The 16,433-nt window shown below is 35.9% G+C and overlaps 1 protein-coding gene across 2 annotated transcripts in view; it reads left to right on the top strand.

Annotated features, from left to right (window-relative positions):
- pbl (epithelial cell transforming 2 pebble) overlaps positions 1–16,433 on the top strand; it is a 286,114-nt gene that overhangs the window by 150,510 nt on the left and 119,171 nt on the right. The gene's annotated exons all lie outside the window — the stretch shown is intronic.

Here is a 16,433-nt window from a genome sequence, read left to right as displayed (position 1 = left end):
TTCTATTTTGACTTCTGTCTCACCGTTTCAGATTTACAATGACGTTTTTGCTTACATTTTGACCGACCGCAATTTTGCACAGGGTAATTTTAGAAAGCCGATACTTGTTCCGTCTTCTTTCATTTTCCAACAGCTTTCGAACAATATGCTACTTGGCCTACTTACCATTTGCAATTTTTGAGTTGGACCCCACCTGGGACCCTGCGGGTGGTCCTGGGATAACAATTTTTGCTTCGATACGTTGTACTTTTAAAATGATCAAACACGTGTTTCCCTGTTTTGACATCTGTCTCACCGTTTGCGATTTCTAGGAGTGGCAGTGGACTTTCTGGACACCCTGTATATTCATATTACTCGCACAGTATATGCATTTGGAAAAATTTTATTACAGTTTCGTAGTAGTTGTATATTGCTTTCGATTGTTGTATAAAGCATCTTCCACTTCGATATATAACCTCCCTCTCTTCCCTTGTAAGAGAAATGTCGTTTCTTCCCAGTAACTGACAGTGTTTTCATATTGCTTGAATTTTTATTTATGTAAGTACCGTATATGTAGCAAATTGCATTTAACAAGGAGGCCTACTTTATTCAACTTTCGCTAAGCCATCGGAGGAGATTCACGTGAGATGACGGAACGGTACAAAACAAAATTGTTCATTGGACGCCCAACTTCCCCTCTCCCCACACATACAGCGATGAATAGACTCTACTGTTCAATAGTTGTCAAGTATTGCGAGTTTTAAATCATATGAAGTGTAAGCGAAGCGCCCACCAAGTGTAATTCGATTTCTCTAGGTGCTGTCCTTGAAATTGCACGGAAATTTTAGGGAACGCAACAGCCAGTTTCGAAATTTACGCCTTTCACGAAGCACATGATTTACGCGTTCAGCAAGATCGTCTGCCGGCATCAAGTTTCGTCTTTAGTGCCCTTTTAGATTGATAAGCTCTTCTTTAAACTCTCTGCAGCAGTCATGCACACAACAACTTCTTATAAAGTTTCTGCCGTACCGGTAATCCTTAATAATTCGACGATGAATTGCTACAGTTTTCCTCTTCTCACTCACTCACTCTATGGGTTAACGAACCGGAAGTTCAATGCCGCGTTCCCAAAAGCTCTCATTGACTTCTGTCCTTAGCCAACTGGATCCAGTTTCTACTTTGTATTCTTATTTCTGCGAGATCCATTTTAATATAGTCCTTCTATCTGCGCCCAGGTCTTTCTAATGATCGTTTTCCGATTGGACTCCTAGTTAAAACTTTGAAAGCTTTCCTATTTTCTTTCATTCTGGCTACATGACCTGTCCATCTGAGCCTCCTAGGCTTGATATCCTTAACAATCTTTGCTAAATTATATTATTTATGCAGTTTCTCGTTATGGAGTTTCTGCCATTCCCCATTCCCGTTCCTCTTGGGTTCAAATGTTCGCCTCAGGATTCTATTCTCAGGTGCTTTCAGTCTGCGTTCTCCCTTCAGAGTAAGTGACCATGTTCCGCAACCATAATTATTATCACACAACAGCATAATTATTATCGCTTTATATATTTTAAGTTTAAAATTCCTTGGCAGAATTCATGACGACAGAAGATTTCGAACTGAATAATAAAACGAATTCCCTGTTTTCAGTCGACATTTAATTTCTTCGTGAATATTGATCGTAAATATTTGAAAGTGTCCACTGATATTTTAACGCATCCGTAATTTGCAGTATTACGATCCCGACGAAATTCCATGTATTTAGTCTTTTCCATATTTACTTCTAAACCTATGTCTCTGCAAGGATTTATTAAAATCTCTGCATTTTTTGTGTGTTCTCCTATTATCCCCTATTACATTTACATCATCAGGATACGCCATAACTTGGTGAATACCATTCAACTCTAGGCCCTGGTTGTTCTCTCTGATTTTCCTTATAGCGTACTCCAGGACAAAGTTGAATAATAATGGTGACATCGCATCTCTGTTTCAGGCCATTCTCGACGTAAAAGCTCATGGACAAGAATTTTGCTTCTTGGACTTTATTTGGGATTCGTTTAAACGTAGCTTAATTAATCTAACTAGTTTTTTCGGTATTCCTAATTCTGTAAGAATATTGTATAATGTTGTCTTCCTTACCGAGTCGTAGGTTTTTCTAAAATCAAGAAATAATTGATATACCGGCGTATTGCATTCTCATTTCTTTTCGAGTATTTGTCTGATGGTAAATATCTGGTCGATAGTTGATCGATTTCGCCTAAATCCGCATTGATAATCTTCCATAACTTCATCTGCGTATGGGGTCCGTCTTACTAGTAGAATGTTTGAGAGGATTTTCTAGGATGTTGACAGAAGAGATATGTCTGGATAATTATTACTACCAATTTTGTCGCCTTTCTTTTGAATCGGAGGGGCCGCGGTGGCTCAGTGGTAGAGCGTTCACCTCTGGTGCTTGGGGTCCCGGGTTCGATCCCAGCCCCCGCCAAGTGAACTTTGTGGTGGACAAACACCGTGTGCGTGGATTTTCTCGGGGTTCTCCCGTTTCCTCCCACTTTCTTCATTCCACCATTTCATTCATTTCTCATAATCACCGTCTCCTTTAGCCTAACCGGCATAACCGTGGGACGTAAAAGTCAGAGATTTCATTTCATTTTCTTTTGAATCGGAACAATGATTGATTCTTTCCATTCTTGTCATGCTAATTCCTTCTTGTTCTTGGTAAGGAGAATGAGTTTGTGTATCTTGTTCCACAATTTTTCCCCTCCAGCTAATATTAACTCAGCCGGAATTCCGTCTACACCCAGAGGCTTATGTTTCTTTAATTTCTTCATAGTGATTTCTATTTGTGTTTGATTAGGCTCTGGATTACACGGTTCTACTATGTGTATTTCACTTTCTCCAGAAACATTAGGTTTTGGATGCGTGTTACGTAAATCGTAAAAAATATTTTCCATCTATTCAAGATGCTATCTGCATCAGTGATGATTATTCCTTTGTCTTCCTTTAGTGTAAGAATGAGGTTGATAGCGTTTCTTAAATTCGTTGGTGCCCTTATACATGTCTCAGATGTTTTTACTTTTACTATTATCTTCAAGTTCATTAATTTTTGTTTTAAAAAAATCGCGTTTCTTTGTTCTAAAAGTTTTGGAAGTTTCCCGCCAACGAAATTTTGTGTATTTATTTCGTGCGGATTTTGTAGCAATGTAATATTTCCTGTTTTCTGTTGTGTGATAGTTTAGTGCATCCTGGTCAAAGCATGGTTCTTACGTTGGTTACGTATTTTCTCGTACCCCTATATTTCTTTAGATGAAACTTTAATGCTGTCTCATGGGGGCGCGGTGGCTCAGTGGTAGAGCGTTCACCTCTGGTGCTTGGGGTCCCGGGTTCGATCCCAGCCCCCGCCAAGTGAACTTTGTGGTGGACAAACACCGTGCTCGTGGGTTTTCTCGGGGTTCTCCCGTTTCCTCCCACTTTCTTCATTCCACCATTTCACTCATCTCTCATCATCACCGTCTCCTTTAGCCTAACCGGCATAACCATGGGACGTAAAACTTAAAGATTCCATTTCATTTTTTTTTTAATGCTGTCTCTAATTTCAATCCAAGTATCTTCATTACTAGTGGATTCCGAATCTTCGAAAACCGGGAATGTATTCAACACTTCAATCTGATATTCCCCTCACCTGGCTCTCTTCCAATTTCTTTAAATTAAATTTCTCCGTTTTCGGATGTTGAATATTTCCTTTAATTAATTATAATCTCTCTCCTAGTATCGCTGCTAGGAGGTAGTGATCAATGTTAGTCAGCTCCCCTGAATAACTGAACATCAATTATGCAACACTAGCTTCTTCTATCTATTAAAACGTGATCTATTTGATTATACCCTTCTGCCTGGAGCAATCTAACTACATCATGTAGTTCATACTTGGCGGGCATTTCGATTGCCTTCTATGGTTTCAAGCTCATACACCACAATGATTGAACAGAAGAGTTTGTCTTTTGGATGGGGGAGGGGAACGTCCAGTGAGCTGCTTCGTCTTATCCTAGTTTTACTGTCATGTGGTTCTTCTCTGATGGCTTAACCAGGGCTCCCAGCTGTCCTATTTTTCTATATTTTTGAAATTTATGTATATTTGTCGTATATATTAGGGATGGTCGGATGCGAAGATCCGGATCCAAAGGATCCGGATCTCGAATCTCGGATCTGGGTCCGAAATTCGGATCTGGATCCGAAATCCGGATCTCAGATCTTGATTCTTAACCAAAACCACATCCCAAATTGTGATAAACTTTAATATCTAAAATTCGACGAAAGTATAATTTCACGAAGTCCTGACAATGAAGAAGAAAACAGAAAATTAAGAGGAATATTGAAAAGTATATTTGTCTTCTTCATTCTACTCTAAAGATCAAATTTTGCCTTACTAAAAAAATCTGATTTGATCCGGATGAGAGTTCGAATGTCCAATCTAGATCCGCCCGGTTCCAGGACCGAGATACACACCTGCGATTTGGAACATCTGAAACTAGTATACATTTGAAACCGGAATACAAAACTCGAATATTTAAAATTCCTCAAAAGACCTATTTCATTGACAGTTAAGAAAACATCAACAGTTAAGACAAGTATTGACTAGTTTTTACGTATATTTATCTTGCTCAGTCTGCTCAAAATATGAAATGTATACCTTACAATTAGATTTAATAATTATTTAGTAAATCACAATATGGGCACCGAGAATAAACTATGAATTTTGGTGCCCCTTATCTAGATTTGAAATTTCGGATTCATACATAGAATCAGGCTGAAAGATAAATTTGAGATCTGGAAACCGAACCATGTGCTAGTACCAAGATCGTAGCCGTTGTAGTGCGAGCGGAAGGCACTTGCACTAATTCCGTATGTACTTTGGGTTATACGAGAAACTAAAAACAGATAAATATTCTTTTTCAGGGTAAGTCGCGCTTTAACATGACCTTTCATGAGTGTTGTGTTCAAATACAAAAACTGCAGTGGCGACTTATTTGAAATAAAGGCCTTTTCATTTTTAACAATAATTTGAAATAAAGGCCTTTTCATTTTTAACAATAAAGTTAGGTACTTTCACATTGGGGAAAAAATTAGCAAGGCACATTCCACTGATTAGGGTGCTGATTCTTATGGAAGCTTTCACTTGAACCGAAAGATTTCCTCATGTGGGTATCGGATTGCCACAATTCAACTTGCTGAAAGACGTGGTTTATCAGGAGATCGGCCAAGATTTTTTTGGACTTAGCCTGTAAACTGCTTCTGGTCTCAGTTATTCCCATATAACAAGACTAACCATATATAAAGTTGGTTCGAAATGATTTAAAATATCACTAATTGACCTTAAGAGGATAATCGCGATTTAGATATTCGTAAATCAGAAGAGATGTAAAAGTTAAGTGTTAAAATAAATCCGATAATTCCGGAATGAAGAGATTTATATGTAACCTAAAGATAGCAATAAAACTCCTTATGTAACATTTCCAAAGCTAAGATTAGTAGTTATCATCTTGAAGAGGGTTTACGGCAGCATAGAAAATTATAAATCCAATTACTATAAGTAGTACCTCTGACAGCCCCGCATTTCACATCACAAGCGCGCTTCATCCTGACAAGTGGGCAATTCACTTGACCACGATGAATATTCAGCCGTTCCAGTAACATCAATATCTCAGTTTGGGTTTGGGGATCATGCTTCGGTGAACCTTGACTATCACCATCAGCAGCTATTAGAGAATTAGAACTTATTTCTGGACTAGATAATATGGGTAACTATAGCTTTTCGTCTATAGAAGACGGAGAGTATGGTACTATCGCAGGAAATATTTGATACATAAGACTTAGATTGTCAGCATTTAGGAGCAACTTTTAAAATAATCAGTTACCTTAACTGCTTAGCCGGAAAATACTCGACAGCCATAGTCGAGTGGTCTGCGGCATTAGGCTGTGGATCGTTTGCTGTGAATGTCTTTGATTCGAATCCCGCTTCGGGCATAGGTGTTTTTAACTGTCCTCGTTTACTTTTATGTCTGTATGGTGTCGTAATGGTTACAGTGTAATCTGTGCAAAGCGTTCAGCAGGTTAAATAATTTGATAAAAAGCTGTTATATTTTCGTATATAAAAAATAGTGATTAGCGCGTGCCTTCGCTGCCCGTGGTCATGGATTCAATTTCCAGAGAGGTACTCAACAATTTCGGTGTTGACCCAACATCGTTAGTGCAATTGAGGAGTTATCTGAAGTATGAGGTAGCGGACTCCAGTCTAAAGAGCTAGGGACTTCGGGTATCAATGGAGGTAGGAACCAAAGGACTGTCGTGCCAAGAGTTTAGTTTGTTTTAATTATCATAAATACCGTCTTTATTATTAACTTTTATCCAATATTTTCTTTTCAACTGGTTTGCGAAACTCAGAGCTAGCTACTTGTTTTCTTTTTAATTCATGTTCATAGGCAGCATAACTAATCACTAAGGAAAAACAATCTTTTCAATAAAATTCGTCTCGTGTCTTTCGTAGCTCTAAGTTTAGTTATTTTAGTTTATTTATTTATATATATATATAGGTTGAAGGGCATTTTATCATTTTCCCCTCGTTTTCCGTATTTTTTTCTAGTTTTACCTATGTTTCTTTGCATGGACATTGCATCTATAGGCACGTGCTTAGTGTGTTCGTTTACAAAAGCGGGTCTTTTTCCTGCCACTATAGAAAGTGAGAGTGCCCTGTATGAGAGAAATATTAATTAACGTATGTAAGTGAATATATTTGGAATGAAGTCATAATTACTCAGTTTTTACATCGTACATAGTTTCCTCATCCTCATTAATCTCTTCACCCCCGCTTCCTGAATTCCAGTTCTAGTATTCTTTCTTGAGTAAGGCCCATTTAATGGGGTACTGATGTCTCATGCAGTCCTCTTAACTATAACATCAGCAATAAAGAAAGTAGGGTTTAATTTGCACTAATTTTAGATCATTACGTTAATTATTAGCTAATTAATAATAATAATACGGAGCGAGCTTAGACTAGTTGTTAGGATTCTTGCTTCGCAATTGGGTAATACCGGGTTCAAATTCGGAGACCAGCCATCTTGACTGAGGAATTTCCAGGGTTATTCCTCAGTTATACTGGGCAAATGCTAGGTTAGTACCTTAATCTAAGGCTCTGAAGACCTTCCTTCCATTCCTTTTCCAATGTTGTTGTCATCTGTTGATTACTACAGTCTAAAGTGGCCTCTGAGGATGTATCTGGTAGCTTATAGTAAATAAACAATAACGATATAATATATCTTCACGAAACGTGTGGATTAATTTAACTACAGCCTTACAGTCTCAACAAACAGCTTAAGTTTTAATATCAATTTCCTCACTTTTAAATACTATTTTCATATTGTTTTAGCTTTCAATTGTCTCATGTATGTTTCCACCGAGAATTCGAACCTGAGATCACATAAACAAATGCGAATATGTTAAATATTTCTGAACAGTTCCATATACAAAATACAAAACACTTCAATGATACGATGCATGAATATGTTTTGGTTACGTCGTGCAGTGTATGATTAAAAAAACCTGGAAGGTGAGGAAAAAATAACAGAAATCTCTTATTTGCTCCTTCAACAAACCCCGACCTCAGAAGGGCAAGCCATAAATTAGGTGATAAAGTTATACAGCGAACACTTTTATTAATACTAATAATACTACACAACCATATCGCTCTCCTGAAATTCTCGTATGTATGTTTAAAATTCTACTGTTGTGCCACGCCAACCAGTCTATATTTTTTGTTGTACCTTCCAAGTGAAAGATTCCCATTATTACATTTGTTGATGATTGGACTCTAGTGAGTCACAAACTAAAATTAATAAAGAGTTTGTTTTGTGTAATATTCCTGCGATTAGAAGGGCCTTATCTAAAAGATATTTCAATTGTATATGAAAAAATAGTAAAGTTTATTTTCTAAGAATAAAATAAATATTTTCAATGTGAAGCTAACATTAAGTTTTGAAGAGGAGCTAAACAGGAGAATTATTTACCATTTACTTCAGTTTTCAGACAATTCACTATACTCTTAAATGGGAAGAAGTCAAACATGGAAACATTTTACTAAAGAGACTTCGACAAAAAGTGCAAAATGTAAATATTGTAAGGTTAAAATAAAATAAAGAACAAAGGTAGCACAAACGTGTTATTGAAACATTTAAAAGCACAGCAACCTACTATAGTAGTGAATCCGAAAAAAGTTTTGATGGATTTTAGATAATCAATTTTATCACAATTTCAGATGTAGGTTTGGATACAAATCAAGATCTGAGATTCGAATTTCGGATCCGGATCCGAGATCCGGATCTAGGTCCGAATCCGGCAAGATCCGGATCCGGATCTCATTGGGTCCGGGATATCCGGATCCTAAAATGTTTGGCGATCCCTAGTATATATGTCCTTTTTTTGTCATTTATTTCCTATATTTTACAGTCATTGAATTATTAAAAATACAGGCCAAGTGTATTTACAGGCCAGGCAATATGCTAAATGTATCTTAGCATTTATTTTTGCTGAGGAACTAGTCACTAATCCTCACAACTATTTCTTATTTTTTTTTTTCCTATCTTTCCTTGTCCAGTCTGTTTTTTTTTCTTTGTTTTCTATGTGCTTAATCTTCCCCAATGAAGCTTAGCTGAGGAACCTTGCCATGCTCTAGTTTCTTATAATGCAAGCTGTGTTAGCATTTTCTTTCAGCAGTGTGTGCAGCAGTATTGGCTAGGCATGGAGGTGTGTTGGTATTCACCAACATATTCCAAGGCCTTCCAACATTGCTGTACATAAATAATATGCAGGGGTCCCACACGCGTCCTGGAAACCCTGCCAATAAAAGTGTGTCGTGGGAACGCCCTCAAAAAGTTATGGAAAGCAGAAACATGGTGAAAATCCTGGAAATTATTTATAAACTGGAAGTGTATATATAATTTGCAGAGCTATGATGAATGAAATGCTGTTACATTATTTATATTAGAAGAAAATACGTTGATAAAATCATTCAATGTTTAATTAGATTCAAATATTTTATTACAGAGAAATAAGTTATCAGTAAATAAAAGAACTAGAAGGTTAGTGGAAAGGTAGAGAAATAGTTAATATTTTTGCGTGTATTCAAAACTATGTATAAATAACGACAGGTAAAAAGTGTTAAATGCCATGGTAATCCTATAAATAAGAGTTAACGACTTTTTTTTCTTCTGAGGTAGTGCGAATATGTTCTAAATTCTAACAATATTGAAGCTGCATGTTTTAGTGTTTTTATCATTCTCAAAGCCTCGTTCAAATTCTAGTGTTTGTACAAAAATTATAAAAACAAAAGAAAACGTAACGTGAAAAGTGTAATTCAGAATGTATGGAGAGGTGGTACCCTTAAAGAAATAATACTTCCAGTTGCATTACTAATTTGTGTTTGTGCATTGTAGTCAAAATTGTTAGTAACCCGGAAAATCTGCAATGAATACCGGAAAAGTCTTGGAAGGTTGATGGGTGAAGGTTGGCCTTTTCTTACAATACATTTATATTTCTGTCTGTGCTTCATAGCATAATATGTTATTGTAGAAACCAAACTCTTCTGTTTTGTAAATCAAAGTGTCCTATATTTTTTTAATGTCCTGCTGGGAGGCCTGCTTAACGAAGGTTGAAGAAAGTAGCCCTCGTAACAGATTGTATCCACAGTATTGTTTGTTTTCTCCTAACAGTGACACGCGCACGTACTGCTTGTAAAACGAAACATTTATCTTGGTCGAACTTTCTATCGATTTCCAATACTCTTACCAAGTGAATGTCACAGTTATGCTTTTTAGAAGATCTGCCGCGAAATACTTCCATTGAAATGCTCTGATCAACCACCAACGAGAAACGTTATACTGTATCTCAGATTTATGACTAGAGACCGGATGTTAGGCAAAATGCCTATTCTTTAATATTAAAGATATGATCAAAAATGAAGTTTTAAAGTTTATATGGGAGATTATAGTTTCGATTTAAGCCAATTTTATTTTGCCTATTTTGCCTATTTTGACCTTTACTGCCTAAATAATTGCTTTAGTGCCTAATGTTGCCTATTCTATGCATTTTCTTCAAAATAATCCTTCATTGGGAAAATTATATAATTTATATGAAATAAATAATGCACACATATGTACGTGTATTATGTGTTTAAAAACACAAGCACGTGGTACGTTACAATATATATATATATATATATATATATATATATATATATATATATATATACACATACACAAGGTGAACTTCAAAGATATGCGCATACTTCGGGAGGTGATTAATTATATCAAAAGAAGACAAAAAGTCCTCTTGTATTTTATCGAATTCCGTGTCGTGTACGAGTGACAGTAGTGCCAACTTGGAATTGAAAATCGAATCTTGACAAGTGGGACGGAACAGATAGATGTGCACATACTTTGGGAGGTGATTCGTAACATGAAAAGAAAACAAAACGTCCTCTTGAATGTCAAGAATCACCTCCCGAAGTATGTGCACACTTTTATGTCTCGTTCCAATTGTCAGGATTCGATTTTCGATTCCAAGTTGGTCCACCTGTCACTCGTTCACGACGCGGAATTCCATAATAGGTAAAAGGACTTTTTGTATTTTTTTCATATCACGAATTACTTCCCGAAGTATGTGCACATCTTTCAGGTTCACCCAGTATATATGGAATTCATAACAAGCTTCGTTTTTATATATACAATAAAAGAAATTAATAACAAACAAGTATATTTGTATATTCTTTAAACATTATATATGACTTGAATCTATTTTTTAATGGTATTGAGTATTTATCTTCATTATTTCGAGTTACATTTTAGTGCCTATTTTACTGCCTATTTTTAAATCTTTTTGTGCCTATTTTCCAGGTTTTTAGCGCCTAAACATCCGGTCTCTATTTATGACAATCCAAAATAATACGTCATAGACCCTGCCACATTGGTCCAGTCTCAGTTTTACTCGGGGCTAGGTTAACATGCGTTCGAATCCTGCGACCGGTCTTCCAGGGATTTCCTCAGTTTCACGAGCTGAAAGACGAGGTAGAATAGTCTCCAATGATATGATCCAGGGTTCCCACTCGTCCTGGGAATACTGGAAAACATGGAAATGTCCTTGGAAAGCATTTCTGTCCTTGAAATTTACAGAAATACTGAATATCAGATTTTTCATAATGAAGATTTTAATTGATTGCTATTTTTGTTTGCTATTTCTGTTATTGTGCTGATTTGTCATGATCCTGCATGTGTGGGTGGTTGGTGGGCTTTCTCCTAACAGGGTAGTTGACTGGGAGAACTTCTCTCTTTCATCTACTAGTCTGTCAACCCATTCTTGAATGCTGTCTTCACTAGCACTATCCTCCAGAAACTGTGCTTTGTACCAGTATCAATCCTCGACAATCAGGTGGATGGAAGGTGCAATGGTAGCTGAAAGAACTTTGTAAATGTGGCCATCAGTGGAAACTTACATTAAGAGCATATCTGACAAGAGTTCTGAACCAATGTAAAATGGATTCCAGTGTTTGAAAGTTGCTTTTGCTGATAATCTAATGCAGTGTAAGTTGCTTTTTTGTGCTTGTAACTAGTGTCTTAAGAGCACACCTCCAGCTGTACCAAAGTGATAAATCTCTGGTTCCATTCCTAGCTAAAGATTTGTATGAAGTTGAAATGAAAGTGGTACGCATAATCATCTAGAAATCTGTTCTTGGGACATTGTCTTCTGCTGTTAAGCTATCACAATTCACCCCATCAAACAGCAACATGGTAAGTGCATGAAATGTGGACTTGGTATTTGTAACTTCACAAAGCCTCCGTAGTGCATACAAGAAGAAGAACGTTACTGAAAGAGAAAAACTCCAGTTTAGAGTTGAATGCCAGACATTCCTGTGCAAATTGCTGTTGTCATACAGAAGAGTCCACTGATATATAGGCTTCTGAGAGACCTTACATGCCTAGATCCAGATAGTGTGTCATCCATAAAATTTCATGGTGTCCTTCAGTCACTGTTGTAAAAGAAATGGGCCACACCCAAAGAATGTGATCAGCTGGTTTGATTTGTATGAAAATTTTACTGAGTAGTTTAAAGACGTACTTGCTGGGTATAAGTTGGAATCTGAGAGGCTGGATTGTTTTTACACAAAACTGTTGGATGGTTTGGAAGAGTTTAAAGATTTGTTGTTAATCATAAAGAAGCTCCTGGTTTTGTCTCATGGACAGGCTGCTATCGAATGAAGCTACAGCATAAATAAAGATCTGCTTGTTGAAAATGTGAAGGAGAAATCATTGGTCGGTTTGAGATTGGTGTATGGTAACATTTCCCATACACCTTACTTCAATCAACATCACGAAAGAAATGCTGCATCATGCCTTCCATGCAAGGCAGCGGTATATGGCAGAGCTGGAGAAAATAAGGACTGTTGAAAGAGAAAGTCTGTAAAGCAAGAGGAGAGAGATAAGTGAAAATGTACAGCAGCTACAGAAAAGGAAAAGGACATTGATGGAAATAATTGAAGCTTTGGAGACTGAAGCAAACCAGCTTGCTTATGAAGCAAAGCAGAATTCTTGCTTTACTTTATTGACAAAGTCAAATGCTACCCGTAGAGCAGCTTCGCTAAAGAAGAGAGAGGTTATGTCTATAGGTGAGGAAATCACACAACTCCATACTCAGTTGAAAAACTTGTAATATAATTCCTTTTTTCCCCTAATTATATCTGTTACACTGTCACGCAATGAGGATGCCATGTACGAAAAAGATTTTTGTTGTTTGTAAATTTGTTCGCTGCACAATTAAAAGGTCATGTAGAAAGAATGAAAATACAAGTGCTGGATGTGGGTGGATTGGGTGGCTATAAAGGAGTTGGTAAGCCCTCCCTTAAAAAAAAAAGCACATTATGCTCCGCTATGTGTATTTAATTGTTGTGTATTAATACTGTACTTACATTAATATTCACTGCATAAGCTACTGTACTTTTCATTTCACTGTTGTTGCAATCATGTTATACCTTCATGTGTCGAAGTCCTGGAAAATTGGTGATTTGTCCTAGAAACGTCCTGGATTTTTTTTTTTGTCGGAGAGAGTGGGGACCCTGATGATTGTTTCTGTTCTATGACGATCAACGTTGAAACCGAAAATGGTTGATTTGTACTTTTTCCGATTTGAATAAGTATTCAACATATTCTTCGAACGTTGAATTCATTTCAAAGTCCGTAACTCACTATTTCTTACTGTTTTTGATTTACAATGATCAATGTTGAAATCGGAAACGGTAGTAGATTGTCTACTAATTCTTGTTTTAGTAGTGAAAAATAAGGATGTAACTAAATAATAGTTAAATAATAGTAAAATAATATTAACTAAATAATAGTAAAATAAGGATGTAACTAAATAATTCTCGGAACGCTGAATCCATTGCAAAAGTCCGTTCCTCGGTATTAAAATATTTGATGTATGAGGAATCAATACTGAAAACAGTAATGGTTGATTTCTTCTACTTCCGTTATGAGTAGGGTGTTAAGAAATGAGATCTTAGGTCACTAAGTCATATATGCTTTGTTTTTAAAACAGTAAAGTAAATTACAGTTTTTGATCTGACTTGTTAACAGGTAGGGACATAGCTGTTCTATAGAACTCCCTCTGTACTTCTTGATTTTCACTCCTAAACTAACAGTTTGAATTTCCTTTTTTGTTTGTTGACCTGGTAATATCTTTTGTGTCTAGTTTTCACTTTCTGCTGTGTAATTTTATATTCGGATTTTCCGTGCTTTTCGTTTTCCTCTTATTTTGATAGGATCCAGAATGTACTTCTCATAGCTAAGAATCCTTTATTTACTGTCCAGAAAAATCTTGTATATGTATACGTAGAGAATTTGTATCTTATAAAATATACATTAATTTTGTCATGCTGTTTTTGCGCATGGTAATTACCATTTCAAAGCGATTTCTTACATTTTGAGATAGCTAAACAGCATATGACAGAATGAAATAGTCACTTTGTTTTCTGCACAACAGAAAGCAGACATCACGGTGGCTCAAAGGTTAGGGTGTTCATCTCTTGTGCAATGAGTTCCTGGTTCAGTCCCAGGCCATATAAGCTTGTGGTGTTGAACATTGTATTTACGTGTTTCCTCAGGGTTTTCCCGTTTCCTCATACATTCTAATTTCTCCAGTTCTTTCATAAACATTAACTTTCGTTAATTCTCTGTCGTCTTTAGCCTAGAGGGCGTAATCGTGGAACGAGAAACTAAAAATTTCATTAATTCAGTTTCAAGACAATAAAAAATACTATGAGGCAAATCATTCTATAATAAATCATATTCCGAATGATTAGGAGCCTTGTGCTCATACCTCAAAAATTGTATCCGTTTACTCCAGAATCATCTTGGGCGAAGAAAGTGTGTGCACAAACAATGGATGACATCACAACTAATATGAGAATCAGTACAGCTTATTTCCCCTCTTTTCACTTCCCCCTTGCTTGCGATCGTTCACATAACTGGGGTATTTTGCTAGGGGAATGGGGCATGGCCACTTCTGAGGATTGAAAATACCCTATGTTCAGCCAAAGTTCGTGCCTGTAGTCCAGTAATATGCAAGGACGGACCTGACTTCCATTCTAGTTACACCTATGATCACGATGTATACAGAATTCCTTCGTGACATTGCTAATTCTTTCAGTTACCTCCTTCCTAAAATAATTAATACAAAGATCAGAATATTACTGAAAGTTAACCTGTAACCGTTGTAATTCGTTATATATTTTAGCCTATTGCATTTTAGAACTTCTTTTTTCATTCTAGTTCACTGCACTTTTTCTAACCATTAGCTCCTTTTGAGGGAAGTCGTAACTGTAAAAATTTGAATATTGCTACAAGCTAGAGGTAGAAATTTTTATATACTAATTCCTGCATATAGTTTTCTGAAACCTACGAAATTTTTATTTCTCAACTTGTAGGGATAATAGAGGTTTTTAGCAATGTGACTTCCTACAAGAGAGTCCAACAATGTGACTGACAGACTTTTTATGTGGCTTTTTTCATTAGTATTTTGCAGCATCAGCTCGTTTAAATTTTTTTTCATAACGTTGAGGTTTCCTAACTAATATTTCATTCATCTTGCCAGGAATTCCCTGTTAATTTCCACATATCCTTAACTTTGCATCCAAATACAATAAAAAACATAAATTATTATTGACACAGCACTAACAATAAACATTTTTTCCACAGCGACCTAAGCGACCTGAAATCCAACCTATTTGTAGCATAGCACTTCTTTCTGACACCTTTTTTAATTATTAATTAATTCGTAGCATATCTTACAGAAGAGCAACACGTCCTGCAAAACGTAGCCAAATCCAATATGATTATCATTGGTTCTTGCCTCATAATGTTCAGAGTAACTTAATTCTACTAAAATAATGATAATGGTAATCGAAGTTTTGCGAGAATCAATTCGCACGAAGATAGCAAAGTTTTGAAATAAGAGAAAACAATGAAATTAAGTAAATTTAGACATGTGTAACTTTACTGCTTAGTCTACACTCAGTATGATCTTGCGTTATTTTGCACTTTTATACATTTCATTATATATATTTTGTGTATGGCATAATTTTAACACTTTATTACATTTATTCATCTTACTTTTAATTTCATCCCTCTAGACGCATTTAGATGGTTCCGCGCTTTGTCTTATACCAGAAGATTTCGTAGCTAACACCTTTGTAGCTGGTTGCAAAATTGAAAATTTCTGAAATTTGTGTTTGCTTTTTTTTTTTTTTTTTTTGTCTTGTCTTCACTTGTGCGTTTTTTCAATTATTAAAATAAATAAATAAATAAGTGTTATTTCACTGTTTTGAACATCTTCAACTATAGAAAAGAAAATATTTAGTGTCGTTTGTTAACAATAATTTTGCTTTTATTTATTTATTTGAGTGTCTTTTCAATCATCGGCACATTACATTCATTTGGCAATGGTTGTGAAGTTAGGCTGAGTAACGACACATCTTTCACATTATCTTTTTATATCAGCCGTATTCTTTTGCATGTTATTTCCATATAATTATCACAATTTGCATTTGTCATTAGAGATCATAACCGATTCTCTGTTTCGTAAAATAATAATAAGTTTATCCTAAGGTTACTGTGTTACACACGAAACTGAATGGAATCAGGACCATCTACCTAATAAAATATGATAGAGGTGCAAACAATACCAAGATTTTTTCTGTTATCTCTTATTTCTACTCATTCTTCTTTTGTTCTTAGTCTTAAGAAGAAGAAAGCAAACCTTACGTAGCATGTACTCACTCTCCTCAGTAAATTCCCCAAAATAATTGTTTTATTGAAAACGTAATCTATGTACTTGTCGTCGTGGAAGTATCTGGAAAAGTTTAAATT

Source organism: Thermobia domestica, chromosome 8 (assembly GCF_964235325.1).
Source record: "Thermobia domestica chromosome 8, izTheDome1.hap1.1, whole genome shotgun sequence".
NCBI classification, from domain to species: Eukaryota; Metazoa; Arthropoda; class Insecta; order Zygentoma; family Lepismatidae; genus Thermobia; species Thermobia domestica.
This window is presented reverse-complemented; position numbering and strand designations above follow the sequence as displayed.